Source organism: Globicephala melas, chromosome 3 (genome assembly GCF_963455315.2).
Source record: "Globicephala melas chromosome 3, mGloMel1.2, whole genome shotgun sequence".
NCBI classification, from domain to species: domain Eukaryota; kingdom Metazoa; phylum Chordata; class Mammalia; order Artiodactyla; family Delphinidae; genus Globicephala; species Globicephala melas.
The window spans coordinates 90,083,728-90,099,198 of record NC_083316.1 but is presented as its reverse complement, the minus strand read 5'-3'; the positions used below and the strand labels follow the sequence as shown (position 1 = coordinate 90,099,198).

Below are 15,471 nucleotides of genomic sequence, written 5' to 3'. Positions count from 1 at the left end.
TCTGCCCAAAATGTGTGAGAAGAACTGGAAGTTTGAAATATGAGGTACAGGACAAAGGGTCCCTGTGGTCAAATATTCCGAGGCTGCCCACTTGTACTTCCATTTTGCAAACCTCAGATAGGAGCTATATTTTTTGATTACACCCAATAAACATGGAGAAAGCTAACCATTTTCTTCCTTATCAACACTGCCTCCTACAATCAAAGCTTAATCTGTAGGGACCATAGAAAATAGTTATTAATTGTGGAGGTGAGATCTCAACCTCTAAATTTACATAAGAATCTTCATAAAACCCCAAATAAACAGGATAAAGCATTATCATAATTTTTGAAAGTTAAAAAGTATTGCTACTCTTCTCAGGAAGTTTTGCTTTCATTGCTACAAATGAATCTTCATTTAGTTCTGTATATGTTTAAACTAAAAGATTCCTACTATCACATTCTCTTTATTCCCTGGTATAGTTGCTGCTGTTCCTTTTGATTGCGACAGGCTAAAACACAAGATAGACTTTTCAGTCAAAAGCTTTTGACCATGTAGAAGTCTTTTCCTATCCAAATAAAGGTGCTAAGAAGCTCATGGAAACATCCTTCACATTTTTTAATCATAAATACAAAGATGTATCCATTTTGATCCAGTGGTCTAAAATCCATCTGTAGCTGAACATAGTGGCAAAAGACGCATGAGCTAGAAATCCTGCAGTATTTCCAAAAGTGTTCATGGTGCTGAAGTATATTCTAAAGCGGCATCTTAAAAATCAATTTTTGAAATATCTTAGCAGAGGAGAAAGAAATAAGATTTTGGCTCCTTTTCCAAATTAATTAAGAAGCAAATGTGCATACATTCACAAAAATAACTTACTAGGTACTTGTAACTTCCTTTGTTATACAAGTCAGAATTACATTAAGATCCTCTAGACTGCTTCAGATTGGTTTTTTTCCTGTCATTTAATCTGGTCCAGAAATGAATACTAATTCTCTAGAGTCACTTTCTTCTTCACCTCTCACATCCATCAAGTGTAACCTGATAATATGTTCATGGGTACAGAAATCTCTGATTTAGTCTGACACATTATTTCTGTGTTTGGTCCAGGTGTTTCTTAAGGTTTTGGGTGAATAGTTATTTCATTAAAGATATCTGAAGTAGCTACTTACTGGAAGGAATAATAGAAGGTCCCCATATGGGGTGAAGGGTGAGAGATTTAGGTAAGAAGAAGAGGGAAAACAGCACCAAAATTGTTCAGTTGTAGACGAATAAATGTTCACTGGACTGGACTTGGTGTCAGAAATTTGGGGTGACTCAGCTTAGTTGTCAAGTTCTGGATGACGTTAGGCAACTTGATTTATGTCTCAGAATTTTAGTTTCCTCAAGATTATGGATTCTAAAAGAGTTTTTGCATGTAATATGCTTATAAACATTGTCTTTATTGCTTTTTTAATTTCCAAAAAGATCTTTGTTATTTTCTTTTTCTTGTTTTGTTGCCTTCAGATACAAAAATCTATGAGGATTAACTACTTCCATAGAGATAGTCTATATATCTCGGTGGTATTAATGTAGCTTAATGAAATTTAAAATGATTCCAAGAATCAGAAATCTGATATTTCTTTATTTATATGAATAATTGATGTTCTTGGAAAGCAGATAAATTACTTTCTCCTTTGGTTCCCAGTTGTAACTCCAGCAGATAATTATTTTTAATTAAAAGATTTCCATAATTGACTATGGAAAAAGATCATAAAATTTAAGCAAGACAGGTTCTAATAAGTTCCTTAAATATTTGTCGATATTATGGCATCCTACTTGCCATTACATTTCAATTAACTGTCATACGTTAATAAAAGAATCAGCTGACTTTTGCTTTTGCTTTATGTTTTCTGTCATACCTGCAACAGAAAAGGGCATATTAGTAATACTTTGGTTCTCTTTGCTTTATTCTGGTGGATACTGGTTTAAAATGTATAATGATCAAATATGATTATACAAAATAACTCTGATCAATATTTATTATAAACTGGTTTTCCCATTTATTACTTGAGGGACTTGTGGTAGATGTGCTGCAGAACATGCACAATTAAATACATCCTGACTTTCTATTATTCCATGTTGTATTACAGCCTCCGTGCTTATAGGTCACTTATACATTTTTTTAAATTTTTATTTTATATAGGAGTATAGTTGATTAAAATTGTTGTATTACTTTCAGGTGTACAGCAAAGTGATTCAATTATACATATACATTTATCTATTCTTTTTAAAGTTCTTTTCCCATTTAGGTTATTACAGAATACTGAGCAGAGTTCCCTGTGCTATATAGTAGGTCTTTGTTGATTATCTGTTTAAATATAGCAGTGTGTACATGTCAGTTCCAAACTCCCAATCTATCCCTCCACCCTGCTCTTCCCCCAGTAACCATAAGTTCATTCTGTGAGTCTGTTTCTGTTTTGTAAATAAGTTCATTTGTATCATTTTTTTTAGATTCCACATATAAGTCATATCATATGATATTTGTCTTTCTCTGTCTTACTTCACTTAGTATGATAATCTCCAGGTCTATCCATGTTGCTGCAAATGGCATGATATCATTCTTTTTAATAGCTGAGTAATATTCCATTGTATATATGTACCACATCTTCTTTATCCATTCATTTGTTGATGGACATTTAGGTTGCTTCCATGTCTTGGCTATTGTAAACAGTTCTGTAATGAACATTGGGGTGCATGTATCCTTTCAAACCATGTTTTTCTCCAGCTATGGGATTGCGCAGGAATGGGATTGCAGGATCATATGGTAGCTCTATTTTTATTTTTAGTTTTTTAGATTACATGAGCTGTTTATATATTTTGGAGATTAATCCCTTGTCAGTTGCATCATTTGAAAATATTTTCTCCCATTCTGTGGGTTGTCTTGTCATTTTGTTTATGGTTTCCTTTGCTGTGCAAATTCTTTTGAGTTTAATCAGGTCCCATTTGTTTATGTTTCTTTTTATTTCCATTAGTCTGGGAGACAGATTGAAAAAGATACTGCTGCAATTTATGTCAAAGAGTGTTCTGCCTATATTTTCCTCTAAGAGTTTTAAAGTATGCGATCTTACATTTAGGTCTTTAACCATTTTGAGCTTATTTTTATGTATAGTGTTAAAGGATGTTTTAATTTTACTTTTTTTAAATGTAGCTGTCCAGTTTTCCCAGCACCACTTATTGAAGAGACTGTCTTTACTACATTTTATATTTTTGCCTCCTTTATTGTAGATTAATTGACCATAGGTGCATGAGTTTATTTCTGGGGTTTCTGTCCTGTTCCATTGATCTATATTTCTGTTTTTGTTCCAGTACCATACTGTTTTGATGACTGTAGCTTTGTAGTATAGTCCGAAGTCAGGGAGCCTAATTCCTCCAGCTCCATTTTTCTTTCTCGAGATTGCTTTGGCTATTCAGGGTTTTTTTTTATCTCCATACAAATTAAAATTTTTTTGTTCTACTTCTGTGAAAAATGCCATTGGTAATTTGATAGGGATTGTATTGAATCTGTAGACTGCCTTTGGTAGTATAGTCATTTTGACAGTATTGATTCTTCTAATCCAAGAACATGGTATATCTTCTCATCTGTATTATCTTCAGTTTCTTTTATCAGTGTCTTATAGTTTTCGGAGTACAGGTCTTTTGTCTCCTTAGGTAGGTTTATTCCTAGGTATTTTATTTTTTCTGATGTGACTGTTTCTCTAATTTCTAAATGGGATTGTTTAATTTTGCTTTCTGATTTCATTGTTAGTGTATAGAAATGTACTGTGTATTAATTTTGTGTATTAATATTGTATCCTGCAACTTTACTGAATTCATCAATAAGCTCTAGTATCAATAGATTACTGACACCATCTTTAGGATTTTCTTTATATAGTATCATGTCATTTGAAGACAGTTTTACTTCTTCTTTTCCAATTTGGATCCCTCTTATTTCTTTTTCTTCTCTGATTGCTGTGGATAGGACTTCCAACTGTGTTACATAAAAGTGTTGAGAGTGGGCATCCTTGTATTGTTCCTGATCTTAGAGAGAAAGCTTTCAGCTTTTCACCATTGAAGATGATATTAGCTGTGGGTTTGTCATATATGGCCTTTATTACATTGAGGTAAGTTCCTTTTATGCCTACTTTCTGGAGAGTTTTTATTGTAAATGGGTGTTGAATTTTATCAAAAGCATCTTCTGCGTCTATTGAGATCATATGGTTTTTATTCAATTTGTTGATGTGGTGTATCACATTGATTGATTTGCACATATTGGAGAATCCTTGCATCCCTGGGATAAATCCCACTTGATCATGTTATATGATCCTTTTTATGTATTGTTGGAGTTGGATTGCTTGTATTTTGCTGAGGATTTTTGCATCTTACATTCATTAGTGATACTGGCCTGTAATTTTCTTTTTTTGTGTGTGGTATCTTTGTCTGGTTTTGGTATCAGGGTGATGGTGGCCTCATAGAATGCGTTTGGGAGTATTCCTTCCTCTGGAATTTTTTAGAAGAGTTTCAGAAGGATATTAATTCTTTTCTAAATGTTTGATAGAATTCACCTGTGAAGCCATCTGTTTGTAAACTTTTGTTTGTTGGGAGTTTTTAATCACTGTTTCATTTTCAGTACTTGTGATTTGTCTGTTCATTTCTTCCTGGCTCAGCCTTGGAAGGTTATACCTTTCTAGTAATTTCTTCGTGGCTCAGCCTTGGAAGGTTACACCTTTCTAGGAATTTGTCCATTTCTTCTAGATTGTCCGTTTTCTTGGCATATTGTTGCTTGTAGTAGGATCTCTCATGATCCTTTGTATTTTTGTGGTGTCTGTTGTAACTTCTCCTTTTTCATTTCTAATTTTATTAATTTGAGTCCTCTCCCTTTTTTTCTTGATGAGTCTGGTTAAAGGTTTATCCATTTTATTTATCTTTTCCAAGAACCAGCTTTTAGTTTCATTGATCTATTCTATTGTTTTCTTTATCTCTATTTCATTTATTTTTCCTCTGATCTTTATGATTTCTTTCCTTCTACTAACTTTGGGTTTTGTTTGTTCTTCTTTCTCTAGTTGCTTTAGGTGTAAGGTTAGGTTGTTTATTTGAGATTTTCCTGTTTCCTGAGGTAAGATTTTATTGTTATAAACTTCCCTCTTAGAACTGCTCTTGCTGCGTCCCATAGGTTTTGGATCATCATGCTTTTGTTTTCCCTTGTCTCTAGGTATTTTTTGATTTCCTCTTTCATTTCATCAGTGATCAATTGGTTGTTTAGTAACATATTGTTTAACCTCCATATGTTTATGTTTTTTACAGTTTTTTTTTTCTTGTAGTTGATTTCTAATCTCATAGCATTGTGGTTGGAAAAGGTGCTTGATATGATTTCAGTTTTCTTAAATTTACCAAGGCTCGATTTGTGGCCCAGCATGTGATCACTCCTGGAGAATGTTCCATGTGCCCTTGAAAAGGATGTGTATTCTGCTGCTTTGGGATGGAAGGCTTGGCTCCATAAATATCAGTTAGGTCCATTTGGTCTAATGTGTCATTTAAGGCCTGTATTTCCTTACTGATTTTCTGTCTGTATGATCTGTCAATTGACAAAAGTGAGGTGTTAAAGTCCCCCACTATTATAGTGTTACTGTCAATTTCTCCTTTTATGGCTGTTAGTATTTGCCTTATATATTGAGGTGCTCTTATGTCGGGTGCGTATATATTTACAATTGTTATATCTTCTTGGATTGATCATTATGCAGTGTCCTTCTTTGTTCTTGTAACAGTCATATTCTTAAAGTCTATTTTTTCTGACACGAGTATTTCTACTCTAGCTTTCTTTTGATTTCCATTTGCATGGAATACCTTTCTCCATCCCCTGACTCTCAGTCTGTATGTGTCTCTAGATCTGAAGTGGGTCTCTTGTAAACAGCATATATACAGGTCTTGTTTTTGTATCAATTCAGCTAGTCTATGTCTTTTGGTTGGAGCATTTAATCCGTTTATGTTTAAGTTTATTATCAATATATATGTTCTTATTGCCGTTTTGTTAGTTGTTTTAGATTTGTTTTTGTAGGTCTTTTTTTCTTCCCTTCCTCCTTTGTTCTCTTGTCTTCTGATTTCATGACTAACTTTATTGGTGTGTGTATCTATTGTAGATTTTTGGTTCACTCTTACCATGAGGTTTTGATACAGCAATCTATATATAAACAAGATCATTCTAAGTTTCTGGTCTGTTAATTTCTAATGCATTTCCAGTATCCTACATTGGTACTCTCCTCACAATTCCTGGTTTTGATATTATATTTGTGTGTAGATGATTTCCTACCTTTACTGTATGTTTGCCTTTACCAGTGAGCTTTTTCATTCGTAATTTTCTTCTTTCTAGTTGTGGCTTTTTCTTTTCTGCCTAGAGAAGTTTCTTTAGCATTTGTTGCAAAGCTGGTTGGGTGGTACTGAATTCTCTTAGCTTTTGCTTGTCTGTAAAGTTTTGATTTCTCCATTGAATCTGAATGAGAGCCTTTCTGGATAGAGTATTCTTGGTTATAGGTTTTCCCCTTTCATCATTCCAAATACATCATGCTACTCCCTTCTGTCCTACAGAGGTTCTGTTGAGAAATTAGCTGGTAACCTTATGGGAATTCCCTAGTATGTTATTTGTTTCTTTGCCCTTGCTGCTTTTAATATTTTTTCTTTGTCTTTAATTTTTGCCAGTTTGATTATCATGTGTCTCATAATGTTCCTCCTTGGGTTTATCCTGCCTGGGACTCTCTGCACTTCCTGGACTTGGGTGATTGTTTCTTTTCCCATGATAGGGAAATTTTCAGCTATTATCTCTTCAAATATTTTCTCAGGTTTTTTTCTCTCTCTCTTCTTCTGAGACCCCTGTAATGCAAATGTTGGTGCATTTAATGTTGTCCCAGAGGTCTCTTATGCTGTCCTCATTTCTTTTCATTCTTTTTCCTTTGTTCTGTGGCAGTGATTTCCACCATTTTGTCTTCCAGCACACATATCTGTTCTTCTGCCTCAGTTATTCTGCTATTGATTCTTTCTACTGTATTTTTCATTTCATTTAGTGTATTGTTTATCTCTGTTTGCTTGTTCTTTAGCGCTTCTAGGTTTTTGTTAAACATTTCTTGCATCCTCTCAATCTTTGCCTCCATTCTTTTTCTGAGGTCCTGGATCATCTTCACTATTACTACTCTGAATTCTTTCTTCAGTAGATTGCCTATCTCCCCTTCACTTAGTTGTTCTTGTGGCATTTTATCTTATTCCTTCATCTGGGACATATTCCTCTGCCATCTCATTTTTTCTGACTTTGTGATTGCAGTTTCCATGCAGCAGGCTAAAGGGTTTTAGTTCTTCTTGCTTCTGCTGTCTGCCTCTTGGTGGATGAGGCTGTCTAAGAGGCTTGTGCAGCCTTCCTGGTGGGAGAGGCTGGTCCCTGCCCACTGGTGGGTGGAGCTGGGTCCCTCTGGTGGGCATGGCTGTGTTAAGGGTTGTGTTTACTGGACAGCTGTGTTCTCAGGAAGACTGTAAGTAGCCTGTCTCCTGATGAGTGGGCTGTGTTCCTGCCATGTTGGCTGTTTGTCCTGAGGTGTCCCAGCACTGGAGCCTACAGCTGTTGGGTGAGCCCAGGTCTTGATGATAAAATGATGACCTCCAGGAGGGCTCACACCAATGTGTACTCCCCAGAACTACTGCCACCAGTGTCTTTTTCCCCACAGTGAGCCACAGCTCCCCCCACCTCTGCAGGAGACCCTCCAATACTAGTACGTAGGTCTGTCCCAGACTCTTATGAGGTCACTGCTTCTTTCCCTGGCTCCTGGTGCACATGAGACCTTGTGTGTGCCCTCCAAGAGTAGATTTTCTGTTTCCCACAGTCCTGTGGAATTCCTGAGATCAAACCCTTCTGGCCTTCAAAGTCAGATTCTCTGAAGGCTCCTTTTCCTCCCATACCAGACCCCCAGGCTGGGGAGCCTGATGTGAGGCTAAGAACTTTCACTCCTGTGGGAGAACTTCTGTGGTATAATTATTTTCCAGTTAATGGGTTGCCCACTTAATGGTATGGGATTTAATTTTATTGTTATTGCACTCCTCCTATCAAGTTGTTGTGGCTTCTTCTTTGTCTTTGGATGTAGGATATCTGTTTTGTTGTAGGTTCCAGCATTTTTTCTTTTTTTTTTTTTGGTCGATGGTTGTTCAGCAGTTAGTTGTGGTTTTGATGTTTTTGTAAGATGAGCTCACGTCCTACTTTGCCTTCTTGTCTCTGTCCTTACTTATGATCAGTATTTAAATATTATGTGTGTATTTGTGTGTATAGTGATAGAGATATCATTATAATTATTATAGTAAAACGTTCTGAAAACAATGAGTACCCTCGAATTCCTATTTATTCTACTATACATCCAAAATATATCGCCAAATTTTCTACATATCTCTATCTCTATTTTTGACTCCTGTGAAGTTCAGGAGTCCCCAAGACCACCCTCACTTCTGAAACTACTTGCGAGTTTCGGGACCCCCAGGACAACCCTCATGTTTCATAATTTGTGGAAGAATTCACAGAACTCAGCAAAGCCATTTTACTCGTGAGTATGGTTTCTTACAGTGAAAGGATTAAAATCAGCCAAGAAGAGGTGCACAAGGCAGAGTTCAGGAGAGTTCCAAACAGAGAGCTATCCACTGTCCTCTCCCAGTAGAGTTGTGTGGAAAGCATTTACTTCTCCAAGAAACAATGTATGACAATTTGCATAGAGTATTGTCACCTATGGAAAGTCACTAAGCTTTGGTATCCAGAATTTTTATTGGGCTTCAGTCACATACATATGGCTGACCCCAGTCTCTGGCCCTTTCAAAGACAAATTGATAATCACAACCCATGGCTCCCAGGTTAATAAGAACATTCTTATCTGACAGGACATTCCAAGGCATTAGAGGTGACCTCCCAGAAGCCAGGGGTATAGACCATTGTACAAGTTTACTGTACAAATCTGAAGTCTATGCAATCATCACTCTTCTTATAGATTAACTGCAAAAAACTAAAAATCTTCCTGTCTTCCTTATAGTCCCCCTCTCCATGAAGAAGCCAAAAAGATTTTTTTAAAACATAAAACGGGTCACTTCCCTTCTGTATTTAAATGCTCTGTTAGCTTTTTATTACACTAAGAATAAAATCCAAACTCCTTTCCATGGCTTACAAATTGGCCATGATCATTGAGAGTTTGCCTCTGCAAAGGGCATGCCTACCTGATCTCATCTTGTCCCAAGGACCCCCTGGTGTCTTGTACTCCATCTATTCTATCCTTTCTTCTGTTTCTGTAAACTTTCAAGCTTCTAGGTCCATAGCCTTTGCATTTTCCATCTCTTCTGCTGAGAACACTTCTCCCCAGCTCCTTACATGTTTAGCTTTATTTTATTTTATTTTTTTTAATCCATCAGATTTTAGCTTGAATACAATGTCCTCATGGAGGTCTTTCTTTCACTCTGTAGTGGTTTTCTTTTCCTAGTCATTGTTGGTCACATTATCATTTTCTATTATTTTTGTAATGATATTTTCAAGTTCACTTTCTTAATATCTGTCTTTCTCCCCTAGAATTAAGTGTCCGTAGAGCAGTAACATTGTCTTTTTCTTTGGTACATAGAACTGTGGTTGGCACATAGCACTGACTCAGTAAATATTTATTAGACAAATGGCTGGCTTACTGAATAGTTCTCTTGATTTCTTGACATTGAGCTAGTTCCTCCACACTACATGGCATTTCATAAAGATAATGTTTTAAACTACATCTTGCATTCAGGTTACCTTTCAGTGATACATTCGATTCTGTGCTGCCAAGTTATATTTGTCAAAATTGTAAAAGCTGTGTTCATTTATAATCGTCCATATAAGTAGAAATATTCATATTTTATGTTCATTGAATATGTGAAATATAAGTATCTAGGCTGTCAATTAATGGCTTCCAAATAGTTCAAACGCTAAAATAAAACATTCCTACAGAGAAAGGATCATAAAGTATTTGTTTTCAAATGGTATAATTTAATAAATTTTTAAGGTTTATTAGGAATTCTGTTTTGCTTCAGTTTTGTTATTTCTTAGCTTAGCTGCAGACAGAGACACATTTTTTCTCAGTACATTTAAAGTAACATCTTTGATAGCTGCCACAGGGTCACTCAAAGCAGAACAGAAAAGTGCCTTATGTTACAGTCTGGTCCTTGGATGAGAAGTTTCAGAGCGGACATGCTTCTCAGCAAGTGTGTTGACATGCATATGAGAGCACATTCTACTTTTTATGACAGTTGTAACACATCCAATTTGTCTTTATAAGAATTTTTTTCTTAACTGTCAGTCAATTGGATGTAATAGATTCTCCCTACAAATATCTATAAGCAACACTTCACTGTAGTTTAAATCAACAGGTGAACAGCTTTCTTTTAAAGTCATCAATGGCATTTAAAAATTGAGTTTTGAGAGCACAGTTATCAGAATATATTTTATGGTTTCATGACTGGTCTACTGGTCTTGTGTATTCTAAAAACAAACCATATTCAGTTCGGTGATTGTAGGGTTCTAAAATATTGTTCCTCAAAAAACAATCATTTAAAATACATGAAGGAAGGTAATTTGTATGTACTTTTGTCAATCATTCTTTTTAATGTAAAGAGTTGGGAGTTTAGAAATAAATAAGAAATAAATTTATAAATGGGTTAAAAGCCACAGTATGTTTTATTTATCATACTGTTCAAAAACTGCTTTTGTATTTCTGAGGTTTGCAATTCCAGAATTATTCATTAAAAACTCATAGTTGTTTCTCTACTCATATTGAGTTCAGGCCTTATTTTTCTGCTAATGACTCACAAATCCATAATTTCAATTCTGCTATTTTACTTGAATTATAGCTCTGTTTTTACAAAAAACTGAATATCAGATTCCCCTTACCCATCATCATACCATATTTATTTATCTCCTTTCTCCCCAAACTGGCTTTTCTATATAATCTCATTTCTGCAAGTGATTTCATTATTGTTTCAGTTTCCTGAGCTTGAACATGCACTTGTCCTTATCACTTCACTCCATCTTCCTCCTCCATAGCAAAGAAGTCTTGTGAGATCTGCTCAGCAATGTCTTAGCTTTGTCCTTTACTCTCCAATCTCCTGCTGCTCATCACAGTAAAGCCCTGGCTTACCTCATAAAACTTCCATATTGGTTTCCCAGTTTATTACTTGAATAGACATAACATTTCATTGAGCAGATATAGTATTACTCTTTTGCTCAAATATCTACCAGTTAATCTGACCTAATTTATCTTTAGTTATTTTACCTTATACCTTTCTAATATGAACTCTCCACCTTAGCTCCATTTGAGATCCTCCCTATCCTCCTGTCTTCCTATAGCTCCCTCTCTGCTGGGGGTAAGTGGGCCTGTTACCGGGGAGCCTGAGTGGGGATGGTTCCTGTTGGTCCCTGAGCAGATGGGAGCACCTCTGGGACAGTGGTGGAGCAGGGCTGGAGCCTGGTCACAGGACCACTGCTGTGTCTGCAGGTCTCAGGGCTTACCAGGGGTACAAATGCATTTGGCTCCCCCCAGGGTCCTGAGCATTCTCCTGCTAGGTCCATGGGTGGGTTCCTCGGTGTGAAAAACTGCCTCTGGACCATGGTAGAGTGAGGCTGGAACCGGGTCACAGTGCTTCAGGGTCCACAGTCAGGTCCTCAGTCAGTGGATCTGTTACTCAGGGCACAACTGGCATGGGTCCTCCCGAGTCCTTTGGTGGATGAGACTGGTGGCAGGACCATGGACAAGCAGAGAAGAAGCTAAATTCATGGGGGGACAGGGGTGCTACTAGGTCCACAGCTGGACCACTGTTGAAAGGCCAGCCACCTGAGTCCAGCCTGCCTTCTTGAAGTGGCCCTCCTGAGTCTTGGGTGGTTTACATTGGTATTTTACAACCTATTAACCTGGGTTCCAAGGTCTCCCAAAAGGCAGTTTTGTTCATGGATGTCTGCCAAGTTGTTGTTACTGTGAGAGGATGAAACCTGGGGACTTCCTAGTCCACCATCTTGCTGACATCACTTCCTATATATAATTTCAACTATTGCAATACACCGAATTTTACTGGTAAAATTTTTATGAGGGGAAAATTATATTTTCAAAAGAATTTGCTGTTTAACTGTAGCCTCATATTTGCAGCTTTTACTTTATCAACTTTAGATAAAAAGAGTGGAAGCTGGACACATGCGTTCCTCCTCCCATTTCTAAGCTGTGTACATTCTCTCCTGCATCCTCCTTCCACCTTCTAGTCTATCTTCCTTTCCTATGAATGGAATAGAGGGCAGGATTGGAAGGAAAAGTACTTGTCTGAATTGGAGAGGCTGTGCTTCATGGGATAAGATTATCCCAGCCTTCACCTGCCTCTCTCACTCATCAGCGGTGTGTTGCTAGGGAAATTTCTAACCAAGTTGAAGCTCTTATGTTCCCTTCTATTATTCTAAGTATGATATAATCTTCATAGCAGGATTGCAGTGAGGAGTAACTAGAATATGGCACATCGTAGGTACTCCCAACTATTCTAGTTATCGTAACAATGATAATTATTATTAGCCTGGATTACTAAATCCAGATTGAATTAGGAAAAGTTGAAGACTGTGACTTTTCAGATTGTGCTTATAACTTTATTCAAGAGGGGCATTGATGAATTCAGTGTCACACTAGCTCTCACCAGGATACCCTCCATCTTCCTTTCTGAACCTTCTCTTCCTCTTGCTCCTCTTACTCGCTTCACATATACTCAGTACCCTCATGTTGCTCTTTAGCTAACTTAAGCTCATATACCCTTTGAGACCTGCATTAATTTATTTATCCCATCACTAACTAAATGAGAATTCTTGTTTCTTGAATAGTATTGCATAGCAATATGTCATCTAGTGAGAAATAATTAAGATAAAGAGTAAAGAGAAACTTCTTTCTCTTTTCTGTAGGGGAAATGAATATTTTGAAAGTGGAACTTGATAACTTATTTAAATTGCTAATTGGTATATAATTTTTAGAAGGACAAGTATATTAAACTTAAAGAAAAACTCTGAATTCATTACTCCCTTTCCCCTATTTCATTCGACTTATTTCTCTATTATTTAAAAAAATCTTCCAGCTTATAATTATATCAGTAATTTTTGTCTGCTTTTTACATTATTTTCAAAGCTTTCTTCTTGGTTCAAATGCCATATTTCATAGAGCTTGATCATTTTTATAACAACCAGTGATTTTTCTCCTGTTTCTCTGATTTATTGTAAAAATTCACCATGGTGGTCTAACTGTTCATACTTCCTTGAATAAATTCCTCTTTACTTGAATTCCAAAAATGTGTTTATAGGGCTTCCCTGGTGGCACAGTGGTTAAGAGTCCGCCTGCCGATGCAGGGGACATGGGTTCGTGCCCTGGTCCGGGAAGATCCCACATGCCGTGGAGCGGCTGGACCCGTGAGCCATGGCCGCTGAGCCTGCGCGTCCGGAGCCTGTGCTCCATAACGGGAGAGGCCACAACAGTGAGAGGCCCGCATACCGCCAAAAAAAAAAAAAAAAAAAACTGTGTTTATAGTACATAGTTCACAGTTTACCTTTTTAACTTTTAAATTTATTAGGTATAATATTAGGTGCAGTTCATCTTTTCATAGCATTAGAAGTTTTTTTTGTTTTTTGATTTTTTTTTTTTTTCTTGCGGTATGCGGGCCTCTCACTGTTGTGACCTCTCCCGTTGCGGAGCACAGGCTCCGGATGCGCAGGCTCAGCAGCTATGGCTCACGGGCCCAGCCGCTCCGTGGCATGTGGGATCCTCCCGGACCGGGGCACGAACCCGTGTCCCCTGCATCGGCAGGCGGACTCTCAACCACTGCGCCACCAGGGAAGCCCTGTTTTTTGGTTTTTTTAAAAAAATATTTATTCAGCATCATGATCAGACTATTACATTTAGCAATCAACAGCATAGGTGCAAAAAAAAAAAAAAAAAAACTACATTAAAACCCTTTGTTGGAATGCTTTACACTTTCCACAGAACAGAAACTAAAATAACTTGTTATACAATTAGTCACAAATACAGTCCTTGAGTTTTTTTGCCCATACACATGAGCATTGTCTAAAACATGTCTTCTTTGTAGCAGCGAGGCCCTACCACCACTGTGCTTGGCTGAGTTCACAAATCTGTTGTAACCTGTAGCTTCCCTGTCACTTCTCTGGCTCTCCTCTCCTGCTAAGCTTTGTTTCCTGGCAGTAATCAAAACCTTCTGCCACTGCCATAGCTACTGCTGCTGCTGGAACCACCATAGCCACCTTGGTTTTGGGGTTTGGCAAAGTATTGGCTTCTACCACCATAGGGGCCAAAACTTCTGCCTCCAAAGTTGCCTCCTTTCATGGGTCCAAAATTTGAAGATTGTTGTTACTGCCAAAATCACTGTAGCTTCCACCACCTCCAAAATTGCTTCCATCATTACCAAATCCATTATAGCCATCCCCACTGCCACTATATCCACCACCACCGTGGCTGCCACCAAAACCACCTTGACCACTGAAGTTTGCTCCACGACCAAAGTTGTCATTCCCACCAAAACCACCTCCATGACCACCACCAAAGTTTCCAGAACCACTTCGACCTCTTTGGCTGGATGAGGCACTAGCCATCTCTTGCTTAGATAGGGCTTTCCTTACTTCACAGTTGTGGCCATTCACAGTGTGGTATTTCTGAATGACAATCTTGTCTACAGAGTCATGGTCATCAAAGGTTACAAAAGCAAAGCTTCTCTTTTGCCACTGCCTCAATCAGTAATGATTTCAATCACTTCAATTTTCCCATACTGTTCAAAATAATCTCTTAGATGATGTTCTTCAGTGTCTTCTTTAATGCCACCAACAAGAATCTTTTTCACAGTTAAGTGGACACCAGGTCTTTGAGAATCTTCTCTTGAGATGGCCCTCTTTGGTTCTACAACTCTTCCATTCACCTTGTGTGGCCTTGCCTTCATGGCTGCATCCACCTCCTCCACAGTGGCATATGTGACAAACCCGAAGCCTCTGGAGCATTTGGTGTTTGGATCCCTCATTACCACACAATCTGTGAGCGTTCCCCACTGCTCAAAATGGCTCCTCAGACTCTCATTGTTTGTTTCAAAGCTCAAACCTCCGATGAAGAGCTTCCACAGCTGTTTGGGCTCTTTAGGTGACTCTGACTTAGACATGACGGCAGTGGAGGCGGGGGGTGGGGGGTGGGGGGAGACGTCAACGATGCTTACTCGATGGCATCCACGAGCAGAAAGGAGAAATCTACCGAACGTATCTCTGTTAGAAGTTTTTAAACGATCTGTGAGATCTTTTAAAATTAAAGGAGTAAAAGTAGTGAATGGTAAAAAGAAAATTCCAGAGGTCAGAATTTCAAACTTTAAAACATTAATAAAATCAAATTTCTTCTTTTTCACACAACCATACATTAATAAGATGAATAAAATATCTTC

General features: G+C 37.5%; 1 protein-coding gene and 1 pseudogene across 1 annotated transcript in view; one reads left to right on the top strand and one right to left on the bottom strand.

The window, feature by feature from the left end:
• Window positions 1-15,471, top strand: part of TMEM232 (transmembrane protein 232) — a 389,554-nt gene that overhangs the window by 58,121 nt on the left and 315,962 nt on the right.
• On the bottom strand, window positions 14,144-15,198 carry LOC115860257 (heterogeneous nuclear ribonucleoprotein A1-like; annotated as a pseudogene).